Below are 22,333 nucleotides of genomic sequence, written 5' to 3'. Positions count from 1 at the left end.
CTCATCAAAGTGGAATCTTATATATGCATTTCGTTGCACATACAACTGTCTCAAAAACTGGGTTAATTTAGTGTTTTATGATAAAAACCGTAGTGAAGGAACCAGCTAACCACACATTTTTCCCTTTTTTCTACCTCTTACCTTCTTCATGGGAATTGAAAAGTCTACCATCTTGGGACTACTCTGGCATGTCAAGGAATCCCAGATGGAGTGCAATTTCCAGAAGATGCCGGAAGCTTCCTGGGAAGAATAATGAAGAAGACTTCAGGATTTGTAGTTGGTCATTGGATGATGATTTCTGAAGCAAGAGGAAGGACCCAGGTAATTACTGCTCTTTGTTGGATTGTCTTGGGTGAGAAACTCACCCTACTGTGTGCTCACCCCAATGGATGGGAAAGTTCAATTCTGTCAAGATTAACTGACTAGGGACAAAAAGGGTCCTTTTGGAGTGTGAGGCTGTGGGCTCCCAAGGATTATGTCACACATTCTTAGAGAGAAGGCACAATGACCAAACCTTAGCGGAAGTTGAATCACAGCCAAGATTCTTTGCGTTCGCTCATTTTTCTTTGCCAGGTAGAAACAGTATTTGGGGTCCCAACCATTTGACTGAATGGTAATCAGGATGAAAGGCTATTGCCCTACTGTGGCAATTGTTACCCTTCTAAGTTCCCAGGGAGGAAATAAGCATACATCTATTCCTCACCAGAACCAACGAAGAGATGTGACCCAGTATCCGGAGATGTTTGCCGAGCAGGATGGCATTGGTGAATGCGGCTCAGATCTGCAGGGACGTGGACTTCCAAATACTTAGCTGTAGAACTGGATATTAGCTCTCCATCCAGTGTGGCCCCCACCGCCCTTCATCACAAGGGCAAGGCTTCTGTGACCAAGCTTCCCTCAGGACTGACAGAAAGTAGGAGTGTTCTCTGAAGTCAGATTCCCATCCAAGGGGAAAAGAGGAGGAGGAGGAAAATCATGCTCAGTGTTCTTCCAAAGTTCCAGTCGACAAGCCTCACCTTTCCCTGGGTGAGGACAGGAGTGCTATGTTAATGGATATATATACATATTGATTGGGCATTTTCTTTTCTGTAGTTCTGATGCTTTGACATCTGGACCTTGCTAACACTGGGAGACCAGTCCTCCCAGAGTTGGCCCATTCCCACAGATAAACTAGCCCCCCCCCACCTCCCCAGCACACCTTTCAAACACAAACCAACCAACTCCTGGAGCCCGCAGCCGCCCCCCACTTCCTCTACGGGGCTCTCACTCTGAACCATACCCTCCTGTCCTAATCACCCAGCCAGATACCTGACAGCCCCTGTGCCCCAGAGCCCTGAAATTATTCAAACTAGCCAATCCTGAGCCTGCTTCTCCTGTTCCTTCCCAAAGAGACCACAATAAAAGCTCTTACTCACTGTTCCCCTTTCCCTCTGCCTTGTGGCTGACCCTGGGGTTTCGTCCTGCACCCCCCACCCCCATGGCTTAGTGTGGCCCCCTTCTCTTGGGAACTGTAACAAAGCATCATTTCAATGGCAATTGTCTCCTGAACCATTGGACTTACTGTACCTCAATAAGAATAAAAATTATATTTGAAAATAAGTTTTGTCCACGGGAGGGTAGGAGTAAGCACCCCTCAGAGGAACATTACTTAAGGCCCCTTATTGTCCATGCTGGGGTTTGTTTCACCCCTGGAAGGTGTTCCTGTCTTCCTGTTGCAAATTCTGTTCAACCTCATGAACCAGGTTCCATCAACTTGCTGGAACTAGGAAGCACAGACGTTTGAGGCTCCGGCATCAGAGCAGACTTGGGTCTTATCCCAGCACATCCTGTCACCCTGAGCTGGGGCGAGTAACTCACCTCTACTCTGCCTGACTCTCCTTACGGTGGGGGGGGGGATGGGTTCATGGGAGGATTTCCTCCACAGGCTTGTTCTGGCATAGAAATGCTCAGTCAGAGCTCGCCTCCTAAAACAAGTCAGTCACATGTAAGGGAAACAGTATTTGGCAGAATTAGTTGGACCCTTCTAGCAACCATTTCGTTGTTCCTGCTTCTATCTGCCCACCTCCCGGAACTCCTTGGTCCCTTTGGCTTCCCGGTGTGGATGTCCTTCTGCGGCCCGAGGCTTTGAGCTCCTCCCCTCTGGGTCTCGGCATAGGCCAGCAGCATCCAGTGTCCTTCTCGTACCCTGTGCCCGACTACTGGACCACAGACTCTGACCTGGCTGCTGATTATTTATTTTCAGGACTGACCTTGTGCGCCCTTGGTCTGATTTCTGTTCTCATCAGCTCGGCAAGCTATTAGCTGTTTCTAAGGAAGAGGCGCAGGTGTCTGACCTTCACTGCAACTCCTCCTGTCTACTCCTGACCCATGTCCTGCAGTGTTCTCTACAGCTGCTTCCTTCTTGCTTGGTGGCTCTCCTGGACTTTTCTGCCACCCCCTGTTACTGTCTTTTCTCAGCCACTCAGTGGACCAACCTTAAAAACAACAGCGCCTCTTCCTTGCCCTCCCACCCCATGGTGCCTCGCATCCCCTTCCCGGACAGCACACTGAAAAATACTTGTCCATGTGGGGCTCTCTTTTGCCCCCCTCCCTCCCAGCTCCCATCAGCAGGACTGTCTGTCCACCTTTAGTTCCAGTTCTGCTAAAAAATACTCAGTGTCACCTTGGGCCAGGCCCTTCTCTGCTGACACCAGAGGCTCTGTGAAGTGAGGGGGTGGGGGATTAGTAAGTCTTTGGGGCCCCATTCAGTCCCCATCGTCAAAGACAGATGAACACGATAAGAGTTTGTTGCTGTCATTAATCTCATATACGTAGCATCTGTAGTAATTTCCACTTAGATCACACTTTTAAAATAAGGAGTAACTCTGAAGAGAATTGTTAGAAGGAAAAGTGATCAAAAGGCATGTTAATCATTTCTTGTCATGGAACATGATATTATCATATCTGGCTGTGATGTTAATGCCATGTCATTCAGTGCATTCTTGTGCCTAGGAGGCTGAAATCTGTACTCACTTTGTGATTTTAGGCAAATGAGAAAATGACATTTATTGATCTATTGACCTGTTCTCTCTGAATATGAAGCAATAAAAAGAAAGCAAAATGGAATATATTGTCCTAGAGAACAAATAAGAGAAAGAGGGGCTGTCTTATTATTCTCACTAAAGTCAAAAGTGATTCCATATTTTTCTAATCCAGCTCATATGTGAATCAATATTGCCGACAATGAATCACCAGAAAATCATCCATGGTTCTTAGTAATAATCACACATCACACTTGGGTTTAGGAACCACAGACTGGAAAAATACATATTTCCTCCATGATGTGGAACAGTGAGGATTTCAGTTTCACCAGGAGAACAGGATATAATAGTGTTTATTTTCTCTTTCTCCCCATCTCCTTCCCAGAGGACTGGCAGAGACCCGGGAGCTGGAGTAGGCACAGTGGACCTTTCCTGGGGATCGTCTGCTTCACAGCCAGCCCAGCTGAGAAATCTTCCCTGTGAAAGACTCAGGAAATGCCGAATTGTATATACCATGTTCACTGCATTTTGTGATTTGATCAATATGGGCAATCACCCACATGAGGTGAAGTTTTGTCCTTTTTTTGTGCATTGTTGATTAAAATTTTGAAAAACAAGATTAAAACTGAATGCGATCACCTGGCTTTTAAAAAAAGTCAAGTAACCAGGGAGAGCACAGCAAATGGAAAGATCCAGCTGCATTTTCCTTGGCCAGCTCCCACCCCTGTCCAGTTTGATGTGATGCAGAGTGTGATTTGAGAACACAGGGAATGGTCCCCCCACTCATCCCCAAATATCTTCCGCTGGCCCTGCCATACTGTCCAGAACTATTTGCTGAGCTAGAAAGGTAGCCTATAAAGAGACGATCATTTATTCACAACATGGCGTAAACGGTTTCATCCATGCACTTTTCATTTCCGGGTTTTGCTCGATCTGTTTTTTTAGTCTAGAATGACTTCCCCATCCCATTTATCCATCCTTCAAATTTTAATTCAAGCTTTTCCAGGCACTCCCTCTCCCCACCATGGTGATTAATCCTGTCTGCTTCCTGGAAAGACGGCTGATAACCTAGTGAGCATGAGCTGTGTCTCAGTGGCCTCCATAGTGCCCGTTATGGGACAGTCTTTCAAACACAGTACAAGCTCAATGCATGTTCTTGAACTGGATGTATTTAACACAAAAAGATTAACCACCCCTCCAGGATGCTGGCTACTAGGACAAAGTACTCCTGCAATGCAGCCATTAGCCAAGTTGACTATAAATTGCCTACATAGGGAAAACGTGCAGAAATAAAGGCTATATTATGCAGAATAAACTTGGAAGCAAACAATCAAAGAGGAAATACAATGTGTTGGGGGAGAGTGCATTGTTCGCTACGTAAAGCGTTCATGTTGGATTATCGTAGAGATTGCATTTTCTATCCCAGCAGCCACCCAAATGGCTCCCACCTTCTTTAAGGAGAAAACAATGACAGAATTTTAATTTCCAGCCTACCCATGTTCTGCATCCACACAGAAGCAGATCACCTCCTACACTGCCAGTCGTCTTTTCCAGGCAACTGTGGAAACAGCAAACCAAGACCCTTCTTTAAAGAAACCATGGTGTAGTTGGTGATTAAATAATAGCATAGCTTCTTCCTCTGTTGACAACAACCAAATAGCTAATTAACTGTCCATCCATTACTTCAGCATTTTTCCGTTTTTAAGATTTTATTTATTTGTTTGAGAGAGAGAGAGAGAACATGAGTGGGGGAAGGGACAGAGGCAGAGGGAGAAGCAGGCTTCCCACTGAGCAGGGATCCTGATGAGGGACTCGATCCCAGGACCCCGGGATCATGACCTGAGCCAAAGGCAGATGCTTAACCAATGGAGTCACCCAGGCATCCCCAGAATTTTTCTAATAATCTACTTGTTGACAAATATAAACAGGGACAAATGCCTTTGCAAATAGCAATTATAAGACCCTGACCATGCCTCTGTTGATGAAATCACTTTCTAACTGCTGTTTCTTCTCTGACCCGTGACGTTCACTCCCATTCCATCCTCCCTGAAGGAACTAAATCCTGTGTCTACTCAACCAAAGGGAGCACAGCATTGCTGTCGTGCCATAACTGAAGGAAATGGTTAATCATTTCACTTACTTCCCTCCCTCCCTGGGGATGAACCACAAGTTCAGATTGGGCATTTGCTGGTTGCTCCCACAGTTCTTGGGATATGTCAGTCCTCACCATGATTCTGCAGCGTTCGGCATCGTTCACGCCAAGGCTCAGGGAAATTGAGTGACTATTCAAAGTCTATAAAGAGAAGGAGCAGGAGTCCAATGGAGGTCTAACTTCAAATGAAATAACTGGGCCATTTTGAGTGCTGATCATTCACAATGGAGAAAGGTGAGCCCACAGTCCCCTCCGCCACTCAGACCTATAACCGCGCCCCATTGCAGCACGCAGCGACCTTTCCCTCCTCCATCCTGCGAACTTCCCATTTGCTTCCTCATCTCATCTATCAGTAGATGTCCCAAATTAGCCCTGGGAGGACAGGCAGGTGGAAGAGAAAGGAGAAGGAGGACTGTGAGCAGTTCCACCAACGCCCTCCTTCTCACGAGTAGACAACATGTCCTGCAGATCGCTCGCCTTCCTACACTTTTTCTTTTTCTTTTTCTTTTTTTTTTTAATTTTATTTTATTATATTGTGTTAATCACCATACAGTACATCCCCAGATTCCGATGTAAAGTTTGATGCTTCATTAGTTGCGTATAACACCCAGTGCACCATGCAATACGTGCCCTCCCTACTACCCATCACCAGGCTATCCCCTTCCCCCACCCCCTCCCCTCTGAAGTCCTCAGTTTGCCTCTCACAGTCCATAGTCTCTCATGTTTCATTCCCCCCTCTGATTACCCCCCTTTTCTTTATCCCTTTCTTCCCCTACCGATCCTCCTAGTTCTTATGTTCCATAGATGAGAGAAATCATATGATAATTGTCTTTCTCTGCTTGACTTATTTCACTTAGCATTATCTCCTCCAGTGCCGTCCATGTTGCAGCAAATGTTGAGAATTCGTTCTTTCTGATAGCTGAGTAATATTCCATTGTATATATGGACCACAGCTTCTTAATCCAGTCATCTGTTGAAGGGCATCTCGGCTCCTTCCATGATTTGGCTATTGTGGACAATGCAGCTATGAACATTGGGGTGCATATGGCCCTTCTCTTTACTACGTCTGTATCTTTGGGGTAAACACCCAGTAGTGCAATGGCTGGGTCATAGGGTAGTTCAATTTTTAACTTTTTAAGGGACCTCCACACTGTTTTCCAGAGTGGCTGTACCAACTTGCATTCCCACCAACAATGTAGGAGGGATCCCCTTTCTCCACATCCTCTCCAACAATTGTTGTTTCTTGCCTTGTCTATCTTTGCCATTCTAACTGGCGTAAGGTGGTATCTCAGTGTGGTTTTGATTTGAATTTCCCTGATGGCTAATGATTTTGAACATTTTTTCATGTGTCTGTTAGCCATTTGTATGTCTTCATTGGAAAAGTGTCTGTTCATATCTTCTGCCCATTTTATGATTTGTTTATTTGTTTCTCGTGTATTGAGTTTGAGAAGTTCTTTGTAGATCTTGGATACCAGTCCTTTATCTGTGGTGTCCTTTGCAAATATATTCTCCCATTCCGTGGGCTGTCTCTTAGTTTTTTTGACTGTTTCCTTGGCTGTGCAGAAGCTCTTTATCCTGATAAAGTCCCATAAGTTCATTTTATCTTTTATTTCTCTTGCCTTTGGAGATGTGTCGTGAAAAAGGTTGCTCTGGCCGATGTCATAGAAGTTGTTGCCTATGTTCTCCTCTAGAATTTTGATGGATTCCTGTCTCACATTGAGGTCTTTCATCCATTTGGAGTTTATTTTTGTGTATGGTGTGAGAGAGTGGTCAAGTTTCATTCTTTTGCATGTAGCTGTCCAATTTTCCCAGCACCATTTATTGAAGAGACTGTCTTTTTTCCACCGGATGTTTTTTCCTGCTTTATCAAAGATTAGTTGCCCAAAGAGCCGAGGGTCCATTTCTGGGTTCTCTATTCTGTTCCATTGGTCGATGTGTCTGTTTTTGTGCCAGTACCATGCTGTCTTTGTGATCACAGCTTTGTAGTACAGCTCGAAATCCGGCATTGTGATGCCCCCAGCTTTGTTTTTCCTTTTCAACAGTTCCTTGGAGATTCGGGGCCTTTTCTGGTTCCATACAAATTTAAGGACTATTTGTTCCAGTTCTTTGAAAAATGTCCTCGGTATTTTGATCGGGATAGCATTGAAAGTGTAGATTGCTCTGGGTAGTATGGACATTTTAACTATGTTAATTCTTCCAATCCATGAGCATGGAATATTTTTCCATCTTTTTATGTCTTCCTCAATATCTTTCAAAAGTGATCTATAGTTTCTAGCATATAGGTCCTTTACGTCTCTGGTTAAGTTAATTCCAAGGTAACGCATGGTTTTTGGTGTTATTGTAAATGGGATGGATTCCCTAATTTCTCTTTCTTCAGTCTCGTTATTCGTGTATAGAAATGCAACTGATTTCTGGGCATTGATTTTGTATCCTGCCACCTTACTGAATTGTTCTATAACTTCTAATAGTTTGGGAGTGGATTCCTTTGGGTTTTCCATATAGAGTATCATGTCATCTGCAAAGAGAGACAGTTTGACTTCTTCTTTGCCGATTTGGATACCTTTGATCCCTTTTTGTCTTCTGATTGCTGTTGCAAGGACTTCTAGTACTATGTTGAATAATAGTGGCGAGAGTGGGCATCCTTGTCGTGTTCCTGATCTTAAGGGAAAGGCTTCCAGCTTTTCCCCATTGAGAATAATGCTTGCAGTAGGCTTTTCATAGATGGCTTTTATGAGATTGAGAAATGTACCCTCTATTCCTACACTCTGAAGGGTTTTAATCAGGAAAGGATGCTGTATTTTGTCAAATGCTTTTTCTGCATCAATTGAGAGGATCATATGGTTCTTGAGTCTTTTCTTGTTGATATGATGTATCACATTGATTGATTTGCGAGTGTTGAACCATGCTTGCATCCCAGGTATGAATCCCACTTGGTCATGATGGATAATCCTTTTAATGTACTGTTGGATTCTATTAGCAAGGATCTTGTTGAGGATTTTGGCATCCATATTCATTAGAGAAATCGGTCTGTAATTCTCCTTTTTGAGGGGGTCTTTGCCTGGTTTGGGGATCAAGGTAATATTAGCCTCATAGAATGAGTTTGGTAGCTTTCCTTCTGTTTCTATTTTTTGAAATAGCTTTAGGAGAATAGGTATTATTTCTTCTTTGAATGTTTGGTAGAATTCCCCAGGAAAACCGTCTGGGCCTGGAGTTTTATTATTTGGAAGGTTGTTTATCACTGACTCAATTTCTTCATAGTTAATTGGCCTATTTAAGAAATCTATTTCTTCCTGTTTCAGTCTTGGTAGTTTATAGGTTTCCAGGAAGGCCTCCATCTCTTCCAGATTGTTTAGTTTTTTGGCATATAGCTGTTGATAAAAGTTTCTAATAATCCTTGCAATTTCAATGGTGCTGGTCGTGACCTCTCCCTTTTCAGTCATAATTTTAATAATCTCAGTCCTTTCTCTTTGTTTTTGGACAAGTTTTGCCAGTGGTCTATCAATTTTATGGATTCTCTCAAAGAACCAGCTTCTAGTCCTGTTGATCTGCTCTACTGTGGTTCTGGTCTCTAATTCATTGATTTCTGCTCTAATCTTGGTCAACTCCTTCCTTGTCAGTGGGTTAGGCCTGTCCCTCTGTTGCTGTTCCAGTTTCTTGAGGTGAGAATATAGAAACTGCATTTTAGATTTTTCTATTCTTTTGAGTGAGGCTTGGATGGCTATGTATTTCCCCCTTAGGACTGCCTTTGCAGTATCCCATAGGTTTTGGACCGTTGTGTATTCATTCTCGTTGGTCTCCATAAATTGTTTAATTTGTTTTTTGATTTCCTGGTTTATCGAGTCATTCTTGAGCAGGATGGTTCTTAGCCTCCAAGTGTTTGAGTTTCTTCCAGGTTTTTCCTTGTGGTTGAGTTCCAATTTCAGAGCGTTGTGGTCTGAGAATATGCAGGGGATAATTTCAATCTTTTGGTATTGGCTGAGACCTGTTTTGTGTCCCAGAGCATGATCTATTCTTGAGAATGTTCCATGGGCATTTGAATAGAATGAGTATTCTTTGGTTCTGGGGTGTAGTGTTCTATATATATCTATGAGGTCCAACTCGTCGAGTATGGCATTCAAAGCCTTTGATTCTTTGCTTAGTTTTTGCCAGGGTGTTCTGTCTATTTCTGATAGTGGGGTGTTGAGGTCCCCTACTATTACTGTGTTCTTATCTATATGTCTCTTTATTTTGGTTAAGAGTTGGCTTGTGTATCTTGCTGCTCCCCTGTTGGGGGCATATATATTAATAATTGTCATATCCACTTGTTGAATACTTCCTTTAAGAATAATATAGTGCCCTTCTGTATCTCTCTCTATGGCCTCTAGTTTAAAATCCAGTCTATCTGATATGAGAATTGCTACTCCAGCTTTCTTTTGAGGTCCATTTGCGTGGAAGATGGTACTCCATCCCCTTACTCTAAGTCTGAATGCATCTTTGGGTTCAAAATGAGTCTCTTGTAGACAGCAAATGGATGGGTCATGTCTTTTTATCCAATCTGCAACCCTGTGGCGTTTTATGGGAGAGTTTAAGCCATTTAGATTGATAGAGATTATTGACAGATATGATTTTAATGATGCCATTTCTCTTTAAAGTCTTTGTATCGGTTGTGACTTGCTGCTCTGTATCACTCTTGGGGCCTTTTTACCTTTATAGAGCCCCCCTTAATATCTCCTGTAGGGCTGGTTTCGTGGTTACGAAATTGGTTAATGATTGGCGATTTTGGAACGTCTTTATTTCTCCATCAATTCTGAATGACAGCTTTGCTGGATAAAGGATCCTTGGCTGCATGTTTTTCTCTGAAAGAGCTTTAAAAATGCCCCCCCAAGCCTTTCTCTCATTCCAGGTCTCTGTAGACAGGTCTGACGTAATCCTGATACCTTTGCCTTGGTACGTGAGAAATTTCTTTGCCCTGGCCGCTTTCAATACTGTATCCTTGGATCTAATATTTGCGAATTGCACTATGACATGCCGTGGCGTAGGTTTGTCCTGGTTGAGCTTGGATGGGGTCCTCTCTGCCTCTTGGACACGAATGCTTGTTTCCCTTGCTAGATTAGGGAAGTTTTCAGCTACAATTTGTTCAAATATCTCTTCTAGACCTCTGTTTTTCTCCACCCCTTCAGGGATGCCGATGATTCTGACATTGGATCGTTTCATAGAGTCAGTAATCTCCCGTAATCTACATTCGTGGGCGTGGATTTTTTTAAGACCAGCTTCTATTTTCGTTTTTTCTTCTACTAACCCATCCTCCAATTCGCTAACGCGTTCCTCTGCCTCGGTGACCCTGGCCGTCAGAGCCTCTAGTTTTGACTGCATTTGGCTCATAGAATTTTTAATTTCTGTCAGATTCGCTCTCATTTCTGCCCTTAGGGATTCTATATTCTCAGCAACGCTTTCTCTGATGCTTTTTTCAAGTTTACTCATCATCTTGACCATTGTTGCTCTGAATTCCATTTCTGATAATTGGGATACATCCATATGTATTAATTCTGTGGCCGAGGCCAATTCTGTGGCAGAGGCCACAGACTCATTATCTTTTCTTTGCTGGGGGGGACTTCTCCTTCTCGTCATTCTGATGAAGAGAGATTGCAGGGTTGTCCAGAGCCCAAGTGTTGACTGGGACCCAGGCCGTGCGCCCTTGTTTTATAGAGATCTTAGGGATGTGGGCTTCTTCCTTAAAGAGTTTATTTATTTATTTGAGAGAGAGAGAGACAGTCAGCAAGAAAGGGAACCCAAGCAGAGGAGTGGGAGAGGAAGAAGCAGGTTCCCGGTGGAGAAGCCCGATGAAGGACTCCTTACGGAGCGTTGTGATCACACCCTAATCCGAAGACAGGTGCTTGGTGACTGCGCCACTCAGGCGCTCCGGGTTGTGGGCTTCTTGATTTTTCAGCCTGCCTTCTGGGGGAGGGGCCTGCCTGCAGGTACTCAGAAAACCCTGTTTGGGTAGAGTCTCTGTGTCCCTTGCGAGGGGGGATGGGGATGGGCACCCTGTGAGCCGGTATTTCCGGGCTTTTGTTCTCTGGCGGCTTTCCCTGGCGGTTTGCTATGCCTCTTCTGAGAGAGCAGCAGCGGCTGAAATTCAGCCTCTGTCTCAGAACAGAGGGATCGCGGATCGTTCTCCACTGATGTTCTGGCCACTTTAACTCTGTTTCTGTTGGTGCTGCTCAACCCTGCAGCATCCCGGGCTGTGCGCCCCACACCCGGCGTCCCAGCCCTCACTTCCAGGGCCGGCACGTCTCTGTCCTTTGTGTTTCCAACCCCGCCCGCCGCCAGCCGCCCCGCGCGGGCTCCCGGAGCTCCCCGTCTCAGTCTGGTGTCTCACGGGTGCTGACCGCGAGTCCGCCTGCTCCCCCGTGCAGGTGGCCCTCCAGCCGCCAGCCGCCCCGCGGACGCTCCCGGAGCTCCCGGTCTCAGCCTCGATCCAGTGAGCACACCGGAGCTCCGGAGCTCCGTGAGATGCTTGGTGGTGCACGCTCCCGGCTCACGGACTCAGTCTGCCGTTTCCAGAGTGCGGGTCCGCGGTCCGCCCGCTCCCCGGTGCAGGTGGCCCGCCAGCCGCCCTGCGCGCGCGCTCCTGGAGCTCGCGTTCTAAGTCTGTTGTCTCGCGGGTGCCGTCCGCGAGTCCGCCTGCTCCCCCGTGCAGGTGGCCCGCCAACCGCCAGCCGTCCCGCGTGCGCTCCCGGAGCTCCCTTCTCAGCCTGCTGTCTCAAGCGTGCGGGTCCGCGGTCTGTCCACTCCCCCTTGCAGGTGGCTACCGCTTCCCGGCGCCCTGACACGGCGGCTCCCTCCCCCTTCTGTTGCTTCCGATATCTGTGCGCGGTTTCACGGCTCCCCGCTTCGTACCTCGATACTCAGCGCTGGAGATGTTCATTTGTCCAGACCGTCACTCCTGACCTACTCTCGATTCCCCTCTTTCCTGGCCTCTTTTTCTCTTTTTCTATCTATACTTATGACTAATTCTCCACACAAGCTCCCCATTAATTCATGTGTTAAGCCACAGAGCAGACATCAAAGTGCTATAGAATTGATGGCATTTTTGTTGAGTCAGATTGTCACGTGCTCTAATTGTTATGAAGGTCTTTATGTGATTTACACCTGCCTGTAGAAGAAAAAATATATCTCAATAGCATTGTTTTCCCCATTCATCCTCGCTCAGATGCTGGCAAATCGATTCATGCACAATCTGCTCTCAAAATGAGAAAAATCTGCCGAGACATACAAGTTTCATATTAATCATGTTACAGCTGGACGCTTTTCCTGGATACATAAAGGTTTACGAAGGGTTTTAACCCAAAAGCTTTCTAATTTCCTCTAAATTTTATTTCAAGTCCACAGGTGTGGAATTTTATTCCTAGTTAATAGATATAGAAAGATGAGGTGAAGAAGAAAACAATCTAAATGATTGTTCCTCCGGTAAAAGCCATCCCCTCAAGTCAAGGGGAAACTTCTTTAAAATTGAGTTGGGAATACCTTGGAGTCCTCTGCTTGCTGATGCCTTTTCCCTGTGCCTCAGGACTGTCTGCTGTGGGAATGTCTTACGGGGAGGCTCCCCCGAGGCACTGCTGCTGTTGTCATACACAGACGGCTTCACCGTGTGTTACAGGTTGATTCGTGTTCCCCCCAAATTCATATGTTAAAGTCGTAACTGCCAACCCCAGAAGATGACCTTATTTGGAGATAGGGTCTTTCTTTTATTGGGAGATGGATCATCACTTTAAAAGGAAGTCATTAGGGTGGGCTCTCGTTCAATACTTCTGCGGGGAAATTTGGACACAGAGCCACACGGGAGAATCCCTTGTGAACGTGGAGATCTACAAGCCAAGAAGAGGGGCCTGGCACGGATCCTACCCTCACAGCCCTCAAGAGGGAGCAGCCTTGCCGACACCTCGATTTCAGCCTTCCGGCCTTCAGATTCAACACAATAATTGTCTGTTGTTGAAGCCCCCAGTTTGTGGGACTTTGTCATGGCCCCGGAGCAAACGAATACACTGTGTATGTTCATGTCCACGGTCACTGCCGAGCTGAGTAATTAACAATGAGCAGACTGAAGCTTTGAGTCCCCACTGGCTTAATAGCACCTTTCCCAGAAGAAAAGAAATACCCTCCTATTAAGCACATTTATCACTACTGAGATTATTGTAATCGTATTAATTAATATTTCTTTGTGTGTATATGGGTATCAGGCATTGTTCTAAACTCTTTATGTGTATTAACTAATTTAATCCTTACTGTAAACCTATGAGGGAAGTATACGATCACCTCCATTTTACAGATGAGAAAATTGAGGCACAAAAAGGTGAAGAATTTGCCTAATTTCACATAAACATGGCAGAGCTGAGTTTGTCCATGTGCTCATAAAGAAGTTAGAGGAGGCAAAGAAAGGGCGTACATTCGGTAGCTGTCGTCTTAGCTGAGCTGAGAACCTGTGTCTCCTGATTGGATGTCACTTCCTTTCCACATCACTGCATCAGATAACCATAATCCTTGTAGATAGAATCTTCATAATGAAGAAGTTAAATATGTGTCTGATGATTGGTAATAGATTTGGAGGGTGGGGGAATGTGATATTATATATGCTTTACACCATATGCTGAAGTAAATTCCTAATGACTTAAGAGTGTTTAATATAAAGAATTAAAACCATGCTCAGCTATCAAAAAGAATGATTTCTCAACATTTGCTGCAACATGGATGGCACTGGAGGAGATAACACTAAGTGAAATAAGTCAAGCAGAGAAAGACAAGACAATTATCATATGGTTTCTCTCATCTAGGAAGATCGGTAGGAGAAGAAAGGGATAAAGAAAGGGGGGTAATCGGAAGGGGGAATGAAGCACGAGAGACTATGGACTCTGAGAAACAAATTGAGGGCTTCAGAGGGGAGGGGGTGGAGGAATGGGATAGGCTGGTGATGGGTAGTAAGGAGGGCACGTATTGTATGGTGCACTGGGTGTTATATGCAACTAATGAATCATCGAACTTTAATCAAAAACCAGGGATGTACTGTATGGTGACTAACATAATATAATTTTAAAAATGTTATTATAATAAATAAATAAATAAATAAATAAATAAATAAATAAAACCATAAAGGACAAAGAAAAAAACAATGGAGAACACATATTTGTTCTCAGGATAGGAAGAACTTTTTGAGAGTAAAAGCATAGAAATAAGCCATAAGAAAAAAAGATTGATAGATCCAAATATAGGACAACTGCACATCAATGAATACATGAAACACATGGAAATAAACACAAGGCAAAATCAGCTTGGAATATATATCATGACTGTTGGGGGGAAAATTAAAATCTCAGGTCCATCCTGAGAAATATTCTCCAAACCCATACAGAATAATGATAACAGGTTTATTATTGAATTCACATAGGAACAGACTGCCACACACATTACAGAGAATACACTAATGAGATTACGAAGACAGAAAGGAATGTCACCTTGTATATAACCTAGCGGTGGAAACCCATCACTCCCAGGTTCTCAGGATTCATGGTCATGGGTTTTCTCAGAGGATGACCTGACAATACCATTTGTTAAATATTCACCTGGTAATTGGGGTAGCCATCTGTGCCTTTATCTGAAGGGAAAGGAAACTTCTGCTTGCATTCCTAGGATAAGCAGGTTTAGAGCCCAGTGGCCAGGTTAACTTCCCCAGGTGACCGGAAGTTAGAGGCACTCTATTCCTTGATACTTGCATTGCAAAAAGTGGGCTCCAAGCACTTAAGAGAAAGGTTCCTGAGTCCAAAGGCTGGCAAGATGTTTATTTAGCCTCTTAAAAGATTTACATACACATCAAAGGAACAGAGGAAGGAAGCTATTTCCAAGGAAGTGCTCTGAAAAAAGAGGTAGGGGAAGTCTTTTCCCTTTTTAGCAACAGGGAAAAGTCAGGGTTGTGTTTTGTTTTTGTTTTTTACCTTTACACTGACCAATGATAACACCCCTATAGAGAGAGCTCTTAAAATCAACCAGAAAAGGGTAAGCATACCAATAGAAAAATAAGAAGATGACTTGTAGATTCATGCAAGGAGAAATTTAAATGGCCTTTCAGTGTATGCAGATGGATTCATGTCACTGATTACCAAAGAAATGCAAATTACAATGAGAGTTCATATTTAACAATTTGACAAAAATTCGGGAAAAAATAGATAATACTTAACAGTGACCTGAGTGTAAGCAAGTAGGGTGCCTTTATAGTCCTTCTGGTAGGGGCATATGTTAGCACAATCGTTCTAGAGGACAGTTTAGCAATGGGTGTCAAGCGCCTTATAAATGTCCAGTATCTGTTTTTAGTATCTCATCCAGCAAAAGCATCAGAGATGTACGTGAAGCTTTATGTATGAATGTATCAAAAAATAAGTGAAATTTCAATAACAGAATTAGTACTCCTTCAGTATAACCATACGATATAATACCATAATTTTCTGAGCTGGGCAAGGAGCCCGATGCAGGGCTCGATCCCAGGACCCTGGGACCATGACCTGAGCCAAAGGCAGACACTTAACCAACTGAGCCACCCGGGTACCCTAAAAACTTAATTTTCATAAAACATTTAATGACAGGAAAACATTCAGGATGCAAGGTTGGTTGAAAAGAGCATGAGGAGGAGAAAAATACTTGCATCTATTACCAAGTGCTATCTCTAAGCAATGGGAGTGATTGTCCTATTATTTTCCTCTTACGTTTCCTTCCAATAAACACGTATTTATAATTGAAAAAAAAAACCCACATTTTTAGAAAGGCTTGTCTATACAGTGACAGTAACACAAAAGGATTGAGCTGTTCACTCCAAGCTTCTGCAAAATGCAGGCTCAGGTAGACGTCTTGGCAACACTTTTATGCCAGTGACCTTCCCACAGAGCTGGGAATGACACCTCCAGACTGTGGTGACCTCTCTCCTTTCATATTCTTGGGGCATTGCTGTGTGAACAATCCACCTTGTCTCAACATTACCTTGTGTCAAAATAAAAATCACAGTTATAGAGAATTTAAAGATGATCTGGCTTCATCCCAGAACGCTGCAGCTGGGATCAGTGAGCCCAGAAAGACTGATGATGTCAGCATTCATTTCTCTATTAGGCTTTTTTTAGGATGCTAGGGAACGTAGGGAACGGTGAGGTACTTAGGTTATTTCAAGGTGTAGTTGGGTCAGCTCAAGGGAAGGACAATGGCAAGGAAGAAACACAGTGGACACCAGATATACTTAGGTCGTTTAGAAGGCAATTTGGTGACCAGCTTATCTGGAATTGTCTTCAATGACCACCAGCCTCCACTCAGAACTTTAATACTTGATATCCAAGTGACTCAGCCACTCCATTTCTAGTCATTCTCCCCTACTGTCCCTCTCTTTCCCTGATGGTTTCTATTTACCATCTTTCCTACTGCTCTTTGCTTCCCACTGTCTTTCCAGGTATCATTAAACAACTGTCCACCCCATTAATGGTTATGTTCTTTCTTTTTTATTTTATTTTATTTTTAAAGATTTTATTTATTTATTTATTTATTTAGAGTCGGGGGAGGGGCAGAGAGAGAATCTCAAGCAGACTACACACTGAGTGCAGGGCCCAACATCTCATGACCCTGAGATCATGACCTGAGCCAAAACCAAGAGTTGGACGCTTAACCAACTGAGCCACCCGCGTTATGTTCTTTCTGTAGAACATATGACCTCCTACTCACCCACCCTAAAAAGATCTGATTGGGGGCGCCTGGGTGGCACAGCGGTTAAGTGTCTGCCTTCGGCTCAGGGCGTGATCCCAGCATTCTGGGATCGAGCCCCACATCAGGGCTCCTCCACTATGAGCCTGCTTCTTCCTCTCCCACTCCCCCTGCTTGTGTTCCCTCTCTCGGGCTGTCTCTATCTCTGTCAAATAAATAAATAAAATCTTTAAAAAAAAAAAAAAGATCTGATTGATTCAGAAAGTTACCAGATGTGCCAAATCCACTTTTTCAAGACAATAGGGCATTTGGTATGCTGAATGTTGACCAACACACAGGAAATTCCTCAGAAAGGATCTGAGGCCCACAAGTGCTGAAGTTCTCCAAAGAGGGCAATACGAGGTGCAGATTCCTTGTTCGACCTTTCCAATACTAGATCCAAATTCTTCCCAGCGTACATTCCCAAGGGTGCTCCAAACAAGCCACCATCCCATTCGATTGTATTTCTTTTCTCTCCCATTCAATTGTATCAGAAATGCAAAGTGAGAGGGATGAACAGCTCCTCTCATTTACGGATAAGAGCAACATACTTGCAAAATTTGACAACTCAAATATTACTGGAGGTGGTACTAAATTGGCTTGGCTGGGCCAAGGTACCTAGAAATTTTGGTTTAGATGTTGCCATGAAGATTTTTTTTTTTCAGTTGAGATTAACATTTCAATCAGTAGACCTTCAGTAGACTCTTCACCATAATATGGGTAAGCCTCATCCAATCAGTTGGAGGACTTAAGAGACACAGACTGAGGTCCTTCAAAGAACAGGAGATTCTGCCACCAGACTCCTTTTGGACTCGAGTTGCAACATCTACTCTTCCCCGAGTAGATGCCAGCCTGCCCTGCAGATTTTGAACTTACTAGCCCACGCAATCATGTGAGCCAAGCCCCTAAAATAAGTCTCTCTCTCTCTCTCTAAATATATATATACAATTAATGTATAATAATATATATTATATACAATTAGATATTTATTCAATATGCATTTATATATAATACATAATTCATATACATACAAATAACATATATATCTGCATCAATTATATATATTCTGTTTCTCTGGAGAACCCTGACTACCACAATTGATAACAAATTACTTGGGACTCAGTTAAAAATAATATTTTGACTCCATGATTATGAATCAATTAATTAATAACTTTTCCCAAATTTGCATAGCTTGTTCGTGGTGGAATCAGAACTGAATTTCTGGACTCCCAGCTCTAAGTTCTTTCTCATGCATCACAATCAAATCAATCAGTAATTCCATGTTCAGTTCAGCTCCGTGCTATCAATTATTGAACTGTGAGCTAAGATTATCATCTGAGCAGGTCACTATCTTTAGGGTCTTAAAATCTGTTTGGAGTGACAAGGCAGACACAAGTGAAATACTTAGGGAATGACAAAATCCTATTCTAAAAGCAAGAGCTATGCTTTCCGCTTCAGGAGATGCTAATCACATGTGGCTACTTAAGATTAAGTTATTAAAGTTATATAAAATTAAAAGTTCAGTTCCTTAGTTTCATTAATCAGTCACATTTCAAGTCCTCAATAGCCACATGTGGCTAGGGACCACCATATTGGGCAACGCAGATAAAGAATGTTTCCATCACCTCAGACGGTTCTGTTGGACTGCCCTGGGCTGGAAACTAGAAATCCAATGTGAATCCAGAGACAGAAGAACCAAACCGTATTAAAAGTATCTGAGGCATGGGCCTCCATACTTCTTAAATTTCTACCGAAGCTCGGCATCACTTTCTGAATTTAGTGCAAAATACTTATCAGGGTAAAAGAATCCCTTAAAAATCTTATCCCCTGCCAAGGACACTCCATGGCCACACTACCTTTTTTTTGGATAGAAAAGGCTCTCAGGGCTAAATTTTATTTTCTTCATAAAGGCCCAGGGAGGTGGTCAATTAAATGTGATGGATAGAAAACATGTATTTGTCTCCTATCCCTCCCCAATTCCTGCTAAGTCGACAGCAAAGGAGCTTGTAAAACATGAATGACTGAATGAATACACCAAAGGCATGCATAGACAAGGGAAAAGGGTCAATGTACTTACCCAGTTTTAGAAGATGGGCAAGTGACGGACAAGTGGTCAGCAGTGATGGACAACTGAGTTAGCAGTTAGTTAGCAAAGACGGAACCTCAGCCTGTTGGAGGCAGCGTCTGGACCCCAACAGGAAGCAAGCTGGGGGCAGATCTAGAACCTTGAAAAAGTCCCGCGTGGAAGTACTAGGTAAGCACGAAGGCGTGAGTGCTTCATGACTAATGTCTTTGGAAGGATCATTCCCCAGATGCCTATCCCCGCTCTGTAAAACCAGGCTAATGTCTCTCTCATACTACAGAGCTTATGACTAAACCAAGACATTTTTGGAAGAGGGGTTACTCTTCCTCATTAATGCAGAAACAACAGCATGGGCCCATGACAATGTCCTGAACACTGTGTTGGCCCCAGAGTCATAGGAGAATATAAAATGCCGTTCTCACTCTCAAAGAGCCTTCAACCAAGAACAACTGACATGTAATGACGCAGCATTCAACCAGTTCTACCAATCATTTATGAACTCCATTGGGTATGCAGGCCCTGTGAAGTTTGGAGGCATTCAGAAACAAACAAAAACCCCTGGAACTGAAGAAGCTGGGGAAGGTTTCGAAAAAAAGAATGATCAAATTTTGGAGATGGTAAGATTTGGACCAAACAGTCATCTCTATTAATTATTTCTAAGAAATCAGAATTCTTTAGTGGAACTCAACAGGTGTTGACTTGCTTGCTCAAGCAGTCAAAATGAGCGGCCTGTATTCTGTATCACCCCTGAGGACTGAATTTATTAAAGATTGCAAGCCTGCTTCAAATCTGGCATGCCATTTGGGGAATTTACAAATCAATACAATCTTAACATTTTTGCAATATTTTCCTTATTGCAGAGAATTGTATTGCTTTGAAGGTCGTCAGTACCTCTTTTCTACTCAATGTGGCAGTTCAACCAGGGTGAGAAGATGAGGAACAGAAATGAAATTACCTGTGCTCAAAGGGACAGCAGGAGGGGTGTCAGCACAGAAAACTGGAACAACTTCTACCTACTGAAGACCCATCACCTCACCTGTGAATTCAGTTTCAGGATAAATACCCTAGTGCCAAACGGTCTTAGGTCACGGCAAAATATGTCCGAAATTTTTCTTTCCAACTTTTTGTTTGGGTTGTTGTTTATTGCCTTTTTTAATTATGGTAAAAAAAAAAAACCAACAAACACTGTGTTTACCAGTTTACCATGTTAACCATTTCTAGGCGTACAGTTCCGTAGCGTTAAGTATATTCACATTGTACAACGACAGATCCCAACACATTTGCATTTTGCAAAACTGAAACTCTATACCCACGAAATAATAGCTTCCCGTCTCCCCTCTCCCCAGCCCCCAACAACTGCCACTTACTTTTGGTTTCTGTGAACTTGACCACTTTAGATACCTCAACAGAAGTGGAATCATCGAGTATTTGTATGAGTGTAAGGTGATATCTCGTGGTGGTTTTCATCTGCATCTCTTTAAAAAATAACGGTGTGGAGCATCCTTACATAGGTTTGTTGGCCATTGCCATATCGTCTTTGGAGAAACGTGTGTGTATTTAGGTCCTTTGCCCATTTTAAAAATTGGGTCCTTGTTCTTTGCTGTTGTTGGATTATAGCTCTTTATTCATTGTGGATGTTAACTCCTTATTAGATAAGTGATTTGTAAATATTTCTCCCATTCCAGGGATTGCCTTTCCACTCTGTTAATCATGTCCTTTAAGGTACAGAAGTTTTTCAATTTGATATAATCACATTTGCCTATTTTTGCTTCTGTTGCCATGTTTTTGGTGTCATATCCAAGAAATCCAGGCCAACTCTAATGTCATGAGGATTTTCCCCTCTGTTTTCTTCCAGGACTTCTATAGTTTTACCTCTAACACTTAGGTCTCTAATCTAGTTTGAGTTAATTTTTTTATATGGTGTAAGGATCCAACTTTATTCTTTTGCATGTGGATTTCTAATTTTCCTATGACCATTTGTGGAAGAGACTGTCCTTTCCTCATGGAATGGTCTTGGCACCTTTGTGTAAGTTCATTTGACCATATACATGAGAGTTTGTTGTTGTTGTTGTTGTTGTTTTTCGTGTTCCTAACCTGCTGAGAATTATTTTTTGAGATTGCCTAATGCCAAGGAACAAAGAATGTTTTTTTGGAATTATTTAAAGTTGTTCAATGGATGCCATTTTCTTTGGCAGTTTTCTTTTTCTTTCTTTCTTTCTTTTTTTAATGTCACAGAAATATAAAAGACACATCAGGATGAATTATAGCATTTAAAAGTTCATTCAGATAGAAATGTAATTCTCTTTAATCAGACTCAAAACAAATGTGGTTTCCACAGATGGCAAATCACGAGCGATCATTTGTCATACTGAATGAATTACTTAAATTCCTTTTCTATATCAAAGGTATAGCTGTGAAGGAAACATTGTCGAGTTTATACTACATTCTGGGGACATTTAATCTTACTTCAATCTAAGGCAGTGATGGCATGGTTTTTTTCCTTCAAATAGTGAGGGCATATTTGGCTCATGCTTCTGCAAACAAAGACCTCAACTTTTTCAAATTTTCCAAACTTATAGCATTTGAAACAAAAAATATGCAGAACCTCAAATGACCACAGAAATGGTATGTCCCCCAAGCTTCCAAACCTCTATACTGGTTACGATTATATTTGACTACACAGGATGGTACAAATAATTGTGGCTTAAAGAAGATGAAGCTTAGTTTCCTCTTACATAAAAGAAGTCCAGAAATCAGTATCCTAGAGGGGCACCTGGGTGGTCTAGTGGGTTAAGCATCCAACTTCGGTCAGGTCATGATCACAGGATCCTGGGATCAAGCCCCACGTGGGGCTCCCTGCTCAGCGCGGAGTCCGCTTGTCCCTCTCCCTCTCCCTGTGCCCCTTCCCCCACTAGTGCTCTCTCTGTCTCTATCAAATAAATACAATCTTTTTTTTTTTTAAAGAAATAGGTATCCTAAAAATGGCATTGTATCTGCACAGAGGTGGAAGCACAGACTTCTCTTGGTGTCACCATCTACCTTCCAATAAAGCAGCGAAGAAAGGGAGAGACAAGCCCCTTCCTTACACACTGTTGTTCCTTACATCCTTTTGGCCAGATTTTAGTCATCTGATCCTGTGTAATTAAACAGCGGTGCACGTCAGTCGTTAGAAAATGTTTCAGCATCATGATAAATCCTTGATGTTTTACTCCGCAAATGCCGACGAGTATAGGTAAGTTATTAAAACCTCTTCCAAACAGTCTTTTTGAAGCTGTGTCACTTTTCCCTTCACCACTAAGTAGAAGGACGTCTATCCTCTTACACCTGTCCAGT

At 43.0% G+C, this 22,333-nt stretch overlaps 1 long non-coding RNA gene across 1 annotated transcript in view; it reads right to left on the bottom strand.

Moving 5' to 3' along the window:
• Positions 1-19,130, bottom strand: part of LOC117802586 — a 30,423-nt gene extending 11,293 nt beyond the window's left edge. The window contains exons 1-3 of the long non-coding RNA XR_004625947.1: positions 18,995-19,130; positions 704-1,022; positions 142-240 (exon numbers count right to left, since the gene is read on the bottom strand). This is a non-coding gene — a long non-coding RNA (uncharacterized LOC117802586). The remainder of the gene's footprint in view (positions 1-141; positions 241-703; positions 1,023-18,994) is intronic.
• Positions 19,131-22,333: the final 3,203 nt, after the last annotated feature.

This window comes from Ailuropoda melanoleuca, chromosome 6 (assembly GCF_002007445.2).
Source record: "Ailuropoda melanoleuca isolate Jingjing chromosome 6, ASM200744v2, whole genome shotgun sequence".
In the NCBI taxonomy this organism is placed as follows: Eukaryota; Metazoa; Chordata; class Mammalia; order Carnivora; family Ursidae; genus Ailuropoda; species Ailuropoda melanoleuca.
Note: the sequence above shows the minus strand (reverse complement) of the source record. Positions and strands in the feature narration are given on the sequence as shown.